This window comes from Bombyx mandarina, chromosome 19 (genome assembly GCF_030267445.1).
Source record: "Bombyx mandarina strain Sakado chromosome 19, ASM3026744v2".
Taxonomy (NCBI): Eukaryota; Metazoa; Arthropoda; class Insecta; order Lepidoptera; family Bombycidae; genus Bombyx; species Bombyx mandarina.
Window position 1 is genome coordinate 5,664,765 of NC_143225.1, and position 16,757 is coordinate 5,681,521.

General features: G+C 35.1%; 1 protein-coding gene across 17 annotated transcripts in view; it reads right to left on the reverse strand.

Annotated features, from left to right (window-relative positions):
- Positions 1-16,757, reverse strand: part of Dg (Dystroglycan) — an 82,709-nt gene that overhangs the window by 37,290 nt on the left and 28,662 nt on the right. For 13 of the 17 annotated variants that reach the window (XM_089735112.1, XM_089735111.1, XM_089735107.1 and 10 more), the window contains one exon: positions 599-646. The gene's annotated coding sequence lies outside the window, so the exon portion shown is untranslated. Of the gene's footprint in view, positions 1-598; positions 647-12,199; positions 12,660-15,326; positions 15,353-16,757 lie in introns of those variants that run through there. The other 4 variants (XM_028172084.2, XM_089735106.1, XM_028172076.2 and 1 more) reach the window with 2 other exon arrangements.

Sequence of the window (16,757 nt, forward strand, 5' to 3'; positions counted from 1 at the left end):
CAGAATGCGGGCGCGTTATCAGACTTTAATTACCGTATTACCGAAAGCGGTTTCGATAAAAACAAAAATGAGAGGCCATTTACAGTTGATGCTTAAAGATGACGTCTTCTCGCATTAAAATTATATTATAATTTAAAAACTTACTAATTTTACAGGAGAGTGTTTTAAAGGTTTAACATGTTTAACATTTTTAATATTAATCATCTTTGCAACATTAATTTTTTTACCAGATACATTATCTGTATTTTAAAGTAAGATAAAATTTGTTTGTATTAATTTTGTTAATACTAGTCAAAATATAAGTAAACTAAAAAAAAACTAAACTACGCTCTTTTGACAGTTTTTTTGAGAAAAATACTGGTGATACCAAATGATTCCGCATATTAACTCAATTTCGAATATTTTTGAAAATCGTACACTTTTACTGCGAAAAGACGATGAACGTCATTGACTCAGACAAAACTAACGTTATTTGCAAAAATCAATTTGTACATCAAGTAATTTTATTTGTTAGCCGACGCGACGTGCCGCTTACGCTGCGCCGAATTACTTTGTTTATTTACAAGGAATGTAAAGCTCAATGTTATTTTCTACTTACTTGTTTATATTGAAGCCGAAACGGACGGCGTTTCAGGAACTATTTAACCTGTAACAAAAACAAAAAACAATGTTATCGTAAAATTAACTACCCATGTTATGTTGAAACTGGTAGATTCTTCGCATTTCGGTTCCAACTTTGAAATTGCTCTTGTATTTTTTTATAGTTTCGTGACGCGTTCGCGTGATCGTCCGCTGGTTGCTTTGCACGAACTAGTCGTATTCTCATGTTAAATTTCAAGATTTTTTTCTAGTGAATATTCGTTACATAATAAACCTTTGGTTTGCAGAAAATAATTAGACGACGCCCCATCTTAGTGAAACTATTACATAACTCGTAAATACTAGCGATTATAGTAGTAGTTAATTGTGTCCTCAGTAATTTATCTGTCGATGATGAGCCCTACTATTCAATTTAAGCCCCTGTTGTTTTATAATTCTGTAACGACATACGCTTGGAATATTCGAAACAATGTATTGGGTATTTTGAAGTTATCCCGTTGTAGAAAAATTATCCCATCCAAATTATTCCATCTGCGTGGAATGAGGTTTGTAAATAATCAATACTAATTAATGACTTACGGTGTCCACTCACAGTCAAGAGCTCAAAATAGAAGTGGCGAATAGATTGAATGGTAGTGTGTGTCTTTTTACGCGTCCACGGTTAAGTCAGAATACCAATATAACTTTGCTGGACGGTGAGTTTCTAGTGCGGTGAGGGCGAGCACGGGCTCAGTTAGGATGGGTGGGATTTGCTAACAGCTACCCGAGCGCCTCCTAAGGAGACCTAACAACTCAACAGCAGCTGCTTCGCGAATGAATCTACTACCGGATCGAAATTGCGACCCTCTGAGCAGATTCGGCGAGAAACTTATCGGGCTGACGCATAGCTGAGATTCCACGTCGAACGCCGAATGTCTGATACTAACACTTGGAACGTTAAAAGTTTTCATTCAAAATTACCTTCAATTAACACAGAGCTAACATGATAAGAAAAAAAAAAAACTTCATGTACCGAAATAATTCATGACCAAATTTATTGACGAGACTTAATGACTAGTTTGTTATAAGAACAAAGCGCTTTTATAAGTAATCATTAGTGACAAATAATAAGAGGAATAACCGCATTGCATGCACTTTTATCATTTAGTTTTAAAATGACTCAACATTAACCTAATTCTGATGGAATGAACATACTAAACTTATTTTTAAAGCTGTATCTATGTTCTTCGTGGGCAATAAATTTTATTAAAGTACTTAATAACTAATAGCAAATAATTTATTGAAGTTGTATTCTTCATGGGCACGTATAAAACAATCAACGTAATAAAATCTTAATCGATACCATATTGCAGACAAACATTCGTGAAATATTGCCTCATAAAAAGTAAGCACGTGTTCATAAACCGAAGCACATAAGTACGGTGCGGCGACGTACGTACATATATGGGATGAAATAAGTTTACAGCAGCGATGAACGTTCAGATTCAAAATGGTTGCGAGTAAATTAACATCGTCCAACTAGGCCGCGACCTATACGGACGGTTTAAACGAACCGAAAAGCCTCAGAACTCCGCTTATCGCACACTCGTAACGTTTTAAAACATTCGCATATTCATTTCGAAACTTTCGCAATTCCATTTGGTATTCAGAAGCCTGAAAGGAAAAGCTTCCTCGGCTTTTTGCGTTTACCGTTAACACGAGCTTCGTTCATTTTATGGCTTCACCTCATTTTGAACTCTATCGGAAGTCCTATTTTATAATTAAATTTTCGTTTGTTTTTGATATATATATAGTTATAATAAGAAGACTATGGCCCTGCTGCCGACATGCTGTTGAATTTTGTTTATGAATGCTATCGTTTATACAAAATTAATTTATATCACTACGTAGTATAAAACAAAGTCGCTTTCTCTGTTCCTATATCCCTATGTATGCTTAAATCTTTAAAACTACATAACGGATTTTCATGCGGTTTTTTTCAATAGATAGAGTGATTAAAGAGGAAGGTTTATATGTATAATAACATCCATTAAATAGTGGAGAAATCAATAATAAATTACAGTTTCCGAAGCGAAGCGAGGGCGGGTTGCTAGTAAAGTATAAAGTTATAATGTAAAGAATTAAGCAAAAACTTCAGGCACTCATTGTTTTGATGCGTTTAACATCTTTTTATCGCCACGAATACTAAGACAAGTTTGACATTATCTCGTTCGTAGATTATTGACGTAATTTTCTAGCATTTTATTCAAGGTTATTAGATCCAAGAAGCTCATGCAATGTTATCTTGTGAGTCATTGTTTGGTTAGCCAGTCATTCAGACACAATTTGCATCTATACATAAGTATGTAAGTATGTACATACAAAAAGACTACTTATGCTAATTATATTTTCGTACACACACAAGACCCGCACGCCCATACAAAAGGGTTCAAAGTATATATAACTGAAGTTATTTAGTTATGTTCAAAGTCAATAAACATTCGTTTTCCAAATAAAAATAAAGTACAATCGTCAACACAATATCAATATAACAATACAAACCAATAGGAATTTATTTTGTTCGTAGCTATTAAATTGGCTCGTAAATTTGGTATCGACGCGACAGCTGTTACCGAAATTAATCTAAGGGCCAATTTAAAAGAAATTGAAATGAGAGCGGTATCGACACCTGCACTACTTTAGGTCTAGTGTTTAACACCAAATAGAACGATTATAAGGTACTTTATTTTCTTGTATTTCGGGCTCATGGCCAATTTTATGTTAAAAGCATACCGAAGACCCGACGCTCATGGAAGCCGCCACAAATATCGTCACTCATCTTCATACACTACTCATCTTTACTGGTGGTAGGACCTCTTGTGAGTCCGCGCGGGTAGGTACCACCGCCCTGCCTATTTCTGCCATGAAGCAGTAATGCGTTTCGGTCTGAAGGGTAGGGCAACCGTTGTAACTATACTGAGATCTTAGAGCTTATATCTCAAGGTGGGTGGCGCATTTACGATGTAGATGTCTATGGGCTCCTGTAACCATTTACCACCTGGTGGGCTGTGAGCTCTTCCATTCATCTAAGCAATAAAAAAAAAACATGCCTTTAAGATTTCGATTACAATAGATTAACGACTACCTTATATTTCAAACCGGAAAGTTAAATTGATTTGCGTTAAAACTATCACGAGAGACACAAAGAGGCTAGACTAATAAACAAAACAGCTTAAATCGAGTACACGACTTAAAGTTTAGTTTACTTTCAAAACTAATATACATAAAAGGAACGGCAATGATAAATTATATTATGTAGAACGTGACATGTTCTAAAATAGGTCAATAATTTACTATAATACTACAAGGGTATAACTACCCTACAATTTATTACAAATCAAAACATAATTTATATTGAAAGTTAATAAATAGGCAGTTATCATTACAGATATTACTAATTAAACTCTATTGACTTTAAGCACACCGAAATCGATATAATATGATACTATTACTAGACGTGTTTATAATTTCAACGGACCATAGATAATATCGACTCTTGAAAGGCAAACGTAACTACGCGACAATGCGTGAACTTTACAGTAGACTAATTTAAAGTTGAAATACCTGAAAAAAAATCTATTTTAACGAATCTAGCCGTAGGATTGAAATGATTTTAATAGACCTAGAAATATATATCTTTTGCGTATCGAATATGATTATTGCCTATCATTTATGTATAAAGCAGTTATTGTCGCTTAGTCACGTTTGCCTTTCAAGCGTCGATATGTATTGAAGGTACAAATTAATACATCAATGGATATTGCGACACCATCGATTTTAGCTAGCACCACACAGGGCTATGATGTCATCTGGGCCAGCGGTCAATTGTCGTGGAGCTGCGATGAGTTGAGCTTACGCAATATGTATTTTGTTACAGTGATTCTCATTATCTAACGCTTCATTTGTAGAAAAAAAGAGACTCGTCAAATGAAGGTAGTTTTAAAAATCTACCAAGGCAGCAGTTTTCACCGCTTCCTAAGAACATTTTTTTTTATCTTTGTAAAATATTGTAGGCAATGTGAAACAGACTGATCAGAGTGCTTGGTGCGAGTTTTTAAACGTTCTCGATAGCGTAAAGTTAACCCAACTTTGTATGCAGTTGGAACAGCGCCCCTAGCGGCAAACGTACGCAAACGATACCATTCCATACAAATATGAACTAACTTTTACGCGATCGAGAACGTTAAAAAACTCGCACTAAGCACATAGTTGACGCTACGTCTGGCTAGTATATAAAGCAAGCAGGTAGGACGTACTGTAAACCCGCACATAATCGTTCTGCCTATAGCTGCCGCGAAGTGCCTGCCGGCTTTGGAATGTGCTCCCCTCCACGGTGTTTCCCGAGCGCTATGACATGTCCTTCTTCAAACGAGGCTTGTGGAGAGTATTTAATGGTAGGCAGCGGCTTGGCTCTGCCCCTGGCATTACTGAAGTCCATGGGCAACGGTCGGTAACCACTCAACATCAGGTGGGCCATATGCTCGCCTAGAAGGGCAATATAAAAAAAAAGTAGTCCTATGTTTCGGTTTGAATAGTGGAAGAGCCGTTATACTATCCAATTGAGATGCCGATCTCATAACTCAAGATATTTGGCGGCGCGGTATTTACGTTATGATGTCCATGAACCTTAGTAACAATTTAACATCGATTGAGCCTGCCAATTAATAAACAAAATTCCTACCACCAGTTATGTCGTGTTAGGCACGTATTTACTTACCAGTATGCGAGACATTTGCCAGAAGATTTGGACCATGGCATAGCCATAAGTCTTGCTCTCATTGCCAGTTTACAACAAGACATTGAAAACACCACCTTAAGCACTTTTTATCTCATCTTCACTTCGAATATTATATTTAAATATACTATATAAATTTTGAAATTCTATAAGAAGGATAGAATGTAGAATCTGATCCAGCATAAACACAAGTAGTTACGCCTTGTTTATTTCATAATAGCACAAACTTCACTACGCTAAGCTCGGTATTTGAGATTACCGAGAATGTCAACGTGTAAATACGTTGTAATGCGATCAGTTGCTGCTACTAACATTAAGTATATCTACATGTTGGACTTTAGGACGTTTAGAACAATTTGATTGACACATTGAGAGCGTATCTATTAACATCTGAGAGTATGATACACACAAGAAAAAATACATATATCATGTCTTCAAATTAGAACATTAACTGACCGACCTGTAAACGTGCCAACAACAGTACAATCAGCAGACTTTCTGAAATTAGCAGCTTATTTTAGAACGCTGTTTACAATACCTATTAAATTGTATCAAGCATCGTAAATCTAAAAATGAAGTTTTCACGCCTTTATATGTTCAATTTTTTCATTGGTACATAGAATTTATTTATATCAGCACACCCAAAAAGAGGCTGAAGCCATTAATTGTATCGCTTTATTTCGATTACGATTATTCTTAATTTATATCGAATTTTTAATAGCTAAGGTGAAGAAACATCTAATTTCAAGACTTTAATAGAAACTAAACGCTTTTCTACGAAAGAAATAACTAAATTTCTCATTAATGTCTAACCGTTTCAAACATTTCAGCGCCCTTGACTAAAAAGGTGATTCGAGACTTCTGTATAGATACGCACAAACATGAAGTTCATCTAGTTCTAGTAAATGGATGACTCTCAGACGTTCTAATTTCCGAGAGCATTATGGGCGAGGCTTCACGCGTCGATGCTCGGATACAGTGGGCAAATTAACTCATGTCACCGAAAGCACTGTACATTACCGTGACCGATTGGAAGTGATGTTTCGCGATTCGTCATATTTAATGCATTTGATCCGTACTTTACTGGTGCTTTGACCTTTGTCGTACGGGATACGTGTTAAAATGATTTGGTATGGTGCCGCCGGCTCAGTAGCGTTATGAATGGTTCTCCGTAATGTAAAAATAGACATAGAACAGATCTACGTCGTATGTTCGAGCTTAGTGTTACTCGATTGACTGCGTTATAAATTGTGGCTGACGGATTCACTAAAGCAGCGTTGCATTTTTCTAGGTTTAAAAATGATATAATAATTTGTAAAGTTCTAAATCTCGATTGATTAATTGTGTAAAAAGTTCGGACTACTATTGCTCTAATAAAAATTAAAAAAACCTGTTACAGTTTATTGATGGCTAAAGATTCTATTGTATTTTTTTCTAGTGTTTTGATGGGTGGACTATTTCACGGCCCACCTTATGTCAGGCGGTTACCGGAGCCCATAGACATCAACAACGTAAATGCCGACACCCAACTTGCAACGAGTTCAAAGTCTCCGTTTTTACAGTAGAATCCCTCATCCTTCAAACCGAAACGCATTACTGCTTCACGGCCGAAATAGGCAGGGCGGTCGGTACCTATCCGTGCGAACTCACTAGACGTTCTACTAGTAATTACGCAAATTATAATTTTTGCCGTTTTGATTTTTAATACGCTATGATACTTCATTTGTTCATTTGTTGACTAGCAAATAATTTTATGTAGTCATCGCAGTCAATTTATCAATACTAGTAAATAGAGAGTACAATGATAATAATATAATTAATATAATTATGTATATTTGTATCGACAACATTAAAATCTACGAATTTTAAACCACCAACTACGTACGTATAGTTGCAGAGGATCCAATTAACTGTAATCGCTGGGGAAATTACTAAGTGCATAGCGAATGCTTAAGTTTATAAGATAATGGGTTTAGTTCAGTGAAGTTAATAGGATCAGTGTGTGTTCCACCCCATTCGCTTAATCAATAATAAAGTTTGTTGACTTGTTGGCTTGATTAGGCTGAGTAATCAATATAAAGATATCCTACGTTGGGCTACATTCAGCTATGCTAAGCTATCTCGTGTTGCTTTATCTTACAAAAGATGCAAGGTAAGGTATGCCGCAGTGAGGCTGGGATAGATCAGATTTACAAATAATACATTACATACATTAATGTAGTCATTTAATTATTCGAAAATAAGCTTCATATTCCCAAGCTTAAATAATTAATTAGAACGAAGAGATAGTAATAAAAAAATAATCGAAAAAATCCAGGGATGCATAGTGAAGAGCCAGTCAGTACGATTCAGCTTACACCGGGGTGTCAGAAAATAGCAATGAAGTATATTTTGTTTGTACTGTGATTTTAGAAGATCTTGGTTACATAAAGCATACATAATAAGGCATAGCAGTGCAACAACGATGTTATTTAATCAACACTCAGTGCATAAATAAAACATATTAATTTAATGGCTTGTGATATGTCAGGAAAAGTCGGAGAAATTACTGGTTCAGTGAGAATATCTTCACCAAGCACTTTACAAGCGGTTTTCGAGTAGTCCTCTGACAAGAAATTAGCAATGAAAGTGCGTAACGCATATTTTTGCTAACCGGTTGTCAACCTTCTGAACGGATTTCACTCACTTCATGCGATTTGTTTTTTAAATTTTACACTGTAATTTTATATTGTTTTTTTTTTTGAAATTTCGATGACTGGCATGAAATACACGGAAACAAATCCTGGTCTATAATTTGCTATATAGTAAATTAATATAATATTAAATTTTTTCATCATTTGTTTTTTTGTTTTTATTAATAATGTTTATATATTTTCATATAAACTTGAAATCAACATTATTTGTCGTTTGTTCTTCTTACAACGGTACCAATTAAAGCCAATATCATTCTCTGATAAACTTTACTAAAGTTTTGTTTCCACGTAAAAATTTTAATTGTAACAAATAATTGTACAGTGGTTAGTAGTCACCATGGAAATGGGAATGGTGCCAGAATACTAAAAAACCTATATAATTTAACGCTCGATTAAACTTTGTTTTCACTGTTTCATAATAATTTATTGTACCGATCCGAGCTAATGTTTCAATGCTAAACATTACAATGATTATATATAAAATTAAAGATTGTTAGAGAATGGATTAGTAATTATATAGAACTAGCCGTACTCGCCCGCTTCGCCGGGCATTTAAAATTAACATTATTATTTATTGTCATTATTATTAGAGAGTCCAACACAAATATAAATATTAGCCTATCCATTAAGCGCATGTATTTTCTACATGGATACCAAGTTTCAAGTCAATCGGATGCATGGTTCAGTAGTTATAACGGAACATCCGTAAAAACCACTGTAGATTTATCTATACTAATATTATAAAGAGGAAAGATTTGTTTGTTTGTTTGTTTCGAATAGGCTCCGAAACTACTGGACCGATTTGAAAAATTCTTTTTCCATTAGAAGCCGACATTGTCCCTGATGAACATAGGCTACTTTTTAAAAAAAAATTTAAATATTTTTTTTTTGCTTTCATGTGTGTTTTAATGTTTCCGAAGCGAAGCGAGGGCGGGTCGCTAGTATATTAGTATAGATATAGATTATCAGAGTTGATCGCGTTTGTAATATACATTTGAAATCAGGGCATTATACATAAATTGTTTTATAAGTAATGTATCAATCTGTTCTTATCCGGATGAAATACTGGTACTATTACAATATCAATAACGATCAGTCTAACGTCAATAGGAATTTTTGTTAACGAATAGAACATTACGCATTGCGAGGCTTACCCCAGTCCGCGCATAAATGGAATAGACCCAATACAATAAAACAATACGAATACACGCAAATTAAAAACTTCGTTTGGATAACAATCGATGAATAAACATCAAATACTCGTACATATGTTTGGTTAATCTAAAGATTTAAAAAGCTGTTCAAGATACTTCAATTTGTAGTAAAGCTTAAAAAATTCAAAGTGACGAAGTAAATCCAGAAAGCGTGTTTTGGCGAGAGCGCGTAGCGTAATCGAAGTTTTCGCTCTAAGAGCGTCTTTATTCACTAACGCACCCTCTCTCCGTGAGAGGATTTGCCGAAATTGGATAACACGCTTTGTTGATTTACGACAAAGAAACGAAAAATCAATTTGTCTCCCGTGTTTTTACTTTTAAGTTGTGAATGTACTGGGGCTAGTTACTTAACTGCATATGAGGAATGTAACTGCGTACAAGTGAAAACAGAGATTGACTGCTTCAACAAACGATTGTCATGTTTAACAATAATTACAGCAAAGGCGTGCCGTAGTTACGACTTTAGTTTACTTGAATTTACAACACACACATACATCGAAAATTATATTGCGACAAAAACCTTACTATAATTCTGTAATTATTTTAATGCATGCTATGGAAGAGCGAGATTTTTTGATACAGTTTAATTAGTATCAAACGTAATATTATGATTGAGATATTGAAATAATTGATATTACATTTCGATCTAATTTTTTAAAACAAAACCCGCAGAATGGTCGATGACACCGACCACAGTCCCACATGTATTTCTTAAAAAATCTTCCCAATAACAGAATTGTTTAATTGTTAATACGAATGTTTTTTTTTTAAATGTTCAAAACAAAATTTTGTGTTCATTTTTAAATTAATTCATTATTAGATGTAAGTGGTGATACTTGAATGGAGAGAATTGCTGTTGATCCAAAAGCCTTCACAGCTACAACTGGACGGATGGGCGAACTCTGGAGCTTAGTTGGGAGAGTGGATGTACTGTCTGTCTCACTCGCTCTCGTGTACTTCTAGACCGCGATAGCGGTAACGTCATAAGCCGCAATGTACATTTCTTGTTATTTGACAATTGTCAATGATTGTTTTTTGCTTTTTCCTACTTAAATACTACTAGGTTCGATTAGGGCTATTCTGATTTTATGAGACGGGTAGGCGAGTTCAAGGGGCTCTGTCTGAGAGAGTTTGCTAACACCTACTAAGGGCAGTGCTTCTCTGAATCTACCATCGGATCGGAATTGAGAGAGAAGATCCAGCAAGAAACTCAATTGGTTAAGTTACATGTCAAGTTTTCGTCTCGTTCGACGAGAAGGTTTTTTGCGTTGGATCTTTAACATGTATATATTTTAAGCGTAACTTTCTTTACTTCGGATTGTGAATAAGAAACAAGAGTTCCTAAGATGGTACATTGCGTACATACTCCGACCATTAGGAGTTACTCAGAATTAGTATCCAGTAAAAACTAGAAAGTTAAATACACTAGATACAGGTTTTGGATATTGCATAAATAAAAAATAATAGTGAAAAAAAGAATATTAAACTTATTTAGATGTACGCAATAATAATTATAATACCTTTACCATGGAATCTAATCTATTTTCTATGTGCATATCATCATAAATGAATCTTTACAAGTTAGTTTTTTACTGGTGGTAGGACCTCTTGTGAGTCCGCGCGGGTCGGTAGGTACCACCACCTGCCTATTTCTGCCGTGAAGTAGTAATGCGTTTCGGTTTGAAATGTAGGGCTGCCGTTGTAACTATACCGAGATCTTAGAACTTATATCTCAAGCATTTACGTTGTAGATGTCTATGGGCTCCAGTAACCACTTAACACCAGGTGGGCTGTGAGCTCGTCCACCCATATAAGCAATAAAAAAAAAAAAAAAATAGTCCTCTATTCGTTACTACGACATTCATGCTTATGTGATGAAACTTGGACAAAATTTTTGTCGGAAAAGTTTCGGTTACAGTAAATTCAAAGAAGGAAAACAGGCAACACGAGATTTTCAAGAAATATATGTTAATCAAAAAATTTGTGATATTGCCAAAAAAAGCATCAATCTTTATTAGGTAAACATAAAATTGAACCTAAGGTAAAACAAATTCTATTTTGCTTTGTAACCAAATAGAACGAATGAGGAATAAGGTAAGTTGAACTTCAACTTCAAGGACATTACATACATAATCTACCACACAAGAATAAAATTTATTCGTTAGTTGGTGCTGACCGTACCGCGGGACCATATTTATAGTATCGATTAAAACTTATGGTCTTAAACTAATAGGGACATTTGTCCAGTGCGTAACAGGAATTGTGCACAGAGAGCTCTGCGGAGCGACAGTGCATGACCAAGATGCGTGCATTCTCGCTGTTGTTATGGCAACTAACGTTTTCTAGACGCTAAGCTATTGCGTGGGTTCATTGTATTGGAATAACAATAGATTATCGTTTAAGTAAAAAATATAGATATTCGACAAGGCTTGACCAACCATAAAGGTGACTTAAAAGATTTTCGTCAAAATCTAACATAGAAACTCCAAATTTCATTTTGGAAGATTTTTCATAACTAACCCTCCTCTGTAGACTAATCTTTGCTCAGAGTTCGCCCCGGGCCTAACGCAGCGCGCTTCCCTCTCAATATGTATTATTATGTATGTATAAAATAGGGCACGTTTCAATAGGCGAATTTTATTAGGGTTACGAATGAATAGGGTTTTTCGCACGTTTCAATCTTTTAAATGTTGATGAACGTCAGTCATAAAACCTATTTGTTAAATGTTTTCATGATTGAAGGGGGTTTTAGTTTTATTAAGTTTTTTGTTTACAATATCTTTACTATAAAACAGGAAATCAAATCTGTATTTCATTTATTTGCTTCAAAATCGATAATTTATAATTATAATTATCAAAACTAACTCTAATCAAGTTAAACAAGTTAACTAAAATATATAACATAAAACTATGCGTACCTTGAGACTTCTTAACAAATCTGCTATAATTGCAACCAAAACGACACGATTTTGTTTCAAAACTTTGGTGTTTTCGATCACTTAACACATCAATTGCTAACACTAAATTCTGGAATACATTAAATTTATTCACTGAATTAGTTAGTCACTTTCCTTTTATATTTAGGGTCGATGTAAATTATCTTTTGTTGGAGTGTAAGCGTCTGTCGTCGTCAGTGACGCGGAACTATTGACTGACGACTTGACGAGGGCGACGACTGTCGGCAACTGACGGTCGCCTCCCGAGTCGAGCGATCCGGCCACCGGCCTACCCAGCCGATTCACGTCGAACCGTCTCTAGAATCTTGATCGCCCTCGCGACGAGTGTCGATCAGCAACTTCGGTAGCTAATCCCATGACTCAAACTATACATGAAATGCCAGCTGGCCACTTTATTGCCAACCGGCTAATAAATCCGACGTGACTAAAATAATAAGACCTCTGTCATTACTGAATTACAAAGCATTCGAATTATCTAAATAACTGAAGGCAATTAGTGCCTACTTACTTATCTTTTATTTATAAATTAACAATTACTTAATAGTTTGTAAATGTGACTAGGAATGTTACTTTTTTTTCCTTATTTGCATCAATAGGATTAAAACAAAAAACGCTCGACACGAGTATATCTGTGATAAGAATAGATAGATACATATTTTTGAAGCCCGAAGGATTTTATGCATTTGAAAAAGACGTTGCCTGATATAGTAATAATGATTATTTACCTATAGTAACCTTTGTCAAGATATAGCGGTTTAATTTTACGATAACGAGATCATACTTTGGTGAATTCTATTTTAGGTCAGCGACACGACAAATTTAACTTGGTCGACGGGTTAACTTGACCTGAGGTGAAACTCGTAAATGTGGCGTAGTCCTGGAGAGAACGCGATGGCGAATCACTGTCGATGCAACCCGCCCCACCTGAGAGACTAATTATAATCATTCATACAATATTACCTCCTATCTCATCTTAGGATTATTACGATATGACAGGGCAAACATCGATTAATGATAGATGACAGTTCGGTCAGTCGTTAACAATATTACAAGCTGCGTCTAATTTGCAAATGGGAAGCGATGTTTTTGAACAGAAAAACTGTTTTTTTTTACTTAAAAAAAAAAGCGTTTGTTCTATGTTAATTCATTAAAAATGGAACACACTGAGGAATGTACGAGATTAAAACTTTTCGACACGTTCCCCAAAGAAACCAGCGTGATGTGCTCCCGTGAACTTTTCTACTTAGATATTCTCTCCTTTAATTCGGTACTCTGTACTAAAAATAATTTTGAACTACTTAGAAAATGCGCTTCGAAAATAATTTCTCGTAAGGAAGCAAAACGTAAGCACGCCAATGTGCGTGATGATCTCAACTAATCCAAAGATTTGTTGAATTAATGAATAATAATTAAGAAGTGTAGCGTCTTGGCTTTGATTTATAAAGATTAATGTGTATTTTACTGGCAATACAATACGTGTAATACGATGTCGCAATATTAACATGTCAATTTAATATAGACGGTACGTGTCAACTGGGAAGCTCCGTAATATATTCCAACGTTGGTGATTACAGAGAATAACAAACGCGCCCGGCAGGCAGCTTTGGACTGAAATTACACAGCGAACGAAGCCGACAAGCCTTTTTCATTATCAACTTGGAGAATTTAGGGCGACGTCACAAACAAGACAGGAAATTAAGCGCGTATATGATGTACCTAACGTCAGTTTTTTATGAAGACGAGATATTATTACGATAAAGTCTTTATTAAACATTATATATACATAATATTTACTGGTGGTAGGACCTTTTGTGAGTCTGTCCGGTAGGTACCACCACCTCGCCTATTTCTGTCGTGAAGCAGTAATGCGTTTCGGTTTGAAAGGTAGGGCTGCCGTTGTAACTATACCGAGATCTTAGAACGTATATCTCAAGCATTTACGTTGTAGATGTCTATGGGCTCCAGTAACCACTTAACACCAGGTGGGCTGTGAGCTCGTCCACCCATCTAAGCAATAAAAAAGAACATGGTAATATTATGCATGAATACTATTCGATATGATTAAATCACTGGGGGTTTAATAATGAATGAAAAGGTTTTTTTTTTTCATATTTAAATTTTTTTGATCCTTTAAGTAATGTCAATTTCGTAATAATCACTAGTCGAGCACCGCTTTGTTAACAATTAACATTTATGGCAGTTCCAAAAGAGAGCAACAGGCTGTAAATGTTGCGGTCACAGCTGAAATTACATCGTTTTGTTTTCTTAATATGTAACTTAATCTGGATTTGGTGGACGTTTCGTAACCCAATTGTGAGATTGCAACTAAGAAGAGGCTATTTATTATGACCCTAATGATTGTATATGTTGATGTGCAGTTTTTAAATTTATTTTTATAATATTTTTTATACCAATTAATTTCCTAGCACTTGATAAATTACGCACGGGTAAATGAAGATATTGTATATGTATTATTTATTAAGTTTTTTATACGAAAATCTTGAATTTTAAATTTTGTGCTTCTTCTTCCAAGAGTTACGAGCCTCCCACACAAAATGTTAACCTCTAAATCGTACTCTTAGAGGTAAAAAAAGACATCAATATACAGATTCAGATATATTAAATTTGTTTTTTTTTCCTGCCTATGCTTGAGAGGCTAGGTCAGCGTAGCCCTAACTTGAAGGTGAGCTATCGGGGTTCAAACCAGGAGGCGTTGCTAACATTGCCCCTAGCAAGAGCAGTGCTTCGCAGAATCTACCACCGTATCGGAAACGCGATCCACTGAGAAGATTCGGCGAGAAACGCAGTGGGCATAAATTTTGTGCTTTGAATAATGGATTTCCTTACGTTCATCTCTTGTTTATCCTCTTCTTTAGTGGATGCTTACTACGTTAAAGCGATCAATTATCACCATGACCTTTTTAATTATATAAAATCACTGTGTTTCAAAAACTTTTTTTGGCTCTTATTTTATTATCTATGGCCGCTTCAATATACTTGACTACTTACCGTGGTACCGGGCCCATAGAAACAACGTGAATGACACATGAGATCGAAATATCTGCAGTATACATGACACCTGTCTTACCTTTGAAACCGGAACGCGTGTCTGCTCTGCAACAGAAATAGGCATGCTGGTGTAATAATGATCCGTGCGAGCTTACATTACGTCCTATCCATAAGAACACAGCACGAAACATTCTTGTTGCGTTATGAGTTGTGACGCATGTGGGTTCCAATAAACACTTGGTGGTTTGTGGATTTCGTTTGCCCATATAAGGTAATTAATAAAAAACATAAGTGTTTTTGCATCCGATGAGCTAAATGCACTATTTTCGTCTACCTTGACACGAGGTGACTTACCATACTAGCTTGTTCGTATAATTGCGATTCAAATGATGATTTTGCTTAATATTATTTATTTTTAGTTATCCTTGAAATTATATCGTGCGCCTGAATTAAAATGCCGCTATGAAAACCGTAATGAACACATCAAAGAGTTTGTTTCACCGATGTGTGTTTGAGCGATCTCAAACTTCAAAAGCTTGTACGTTGTTCTCTTGATTGTTGTGTTTTATCAAAAACAGGAGGCGTTTAATAGTTTTATAAACACACATCGCGCAATATTTCTCAGGTAAAGATATTGCGATGACTTAGTGAAACAGCATTTCAATGGGGTAGTTAACTCAACTTATTCTTGTTAATGTTAACTAGATCTTAGTAATATTTCAGTTAGTAAGCTTTCAAATTCAGGTTAAGTAGCACTAAACACTAAAGCACTAACTGTTATAAATAGCTTAAAAACATATTATGGTTCGAATTGAGAACCTCTTCTTGAAGTCTGTTAAAAGAACACACTTATCAGTATATGACGTCACCACGGGAAGGTGCGGGCGTGCGAGAGAGATAACGGAACTTGGTAGGACTCTCGCTCTCCCTCACCCCCATAATAATATTACTAAGTACTCATTTCAATGTCGTAGTAAAAAAGGTTCTTTATCTACGATATTTGCTATTTCATATATAATTATGGCAACAAAATCAATGAATTTTCTTTATAACCCGATTGAAAAGAATTGCTTCGCTTGCGTGTCTGGAATGTTATTTCATTAGGTAGAAAATGTATTGTCAATAATCACTGTTTCATTTCCTTTGTTATAATGTTTTAAATTTAAAATATTACAAATAATCTTTTTATTTGTAGAATGGGGATTCATTTGAACATTATCAAGCCCGTGATTTAGATACTTGTAAAGAAACATATTTTTGATATCAATATAAGCCCGAGAACTTATTGTACGTCAGAAATACCTTAAAGAAATCAATACTCATGCGCCAAGTCATACGACGACCTCAGCTGGTACAGAGTTGAAAGAAGGCACTGCCTTCCAAACATATTATTATAATAACTCTATATTATATGTTCGAGTTGAAATTTCGTAACTATCGTTGTACATAACATACAATTTATCCTTTTATATATCTTGACACATATTTCTTTTAATGCATAAATATCAGA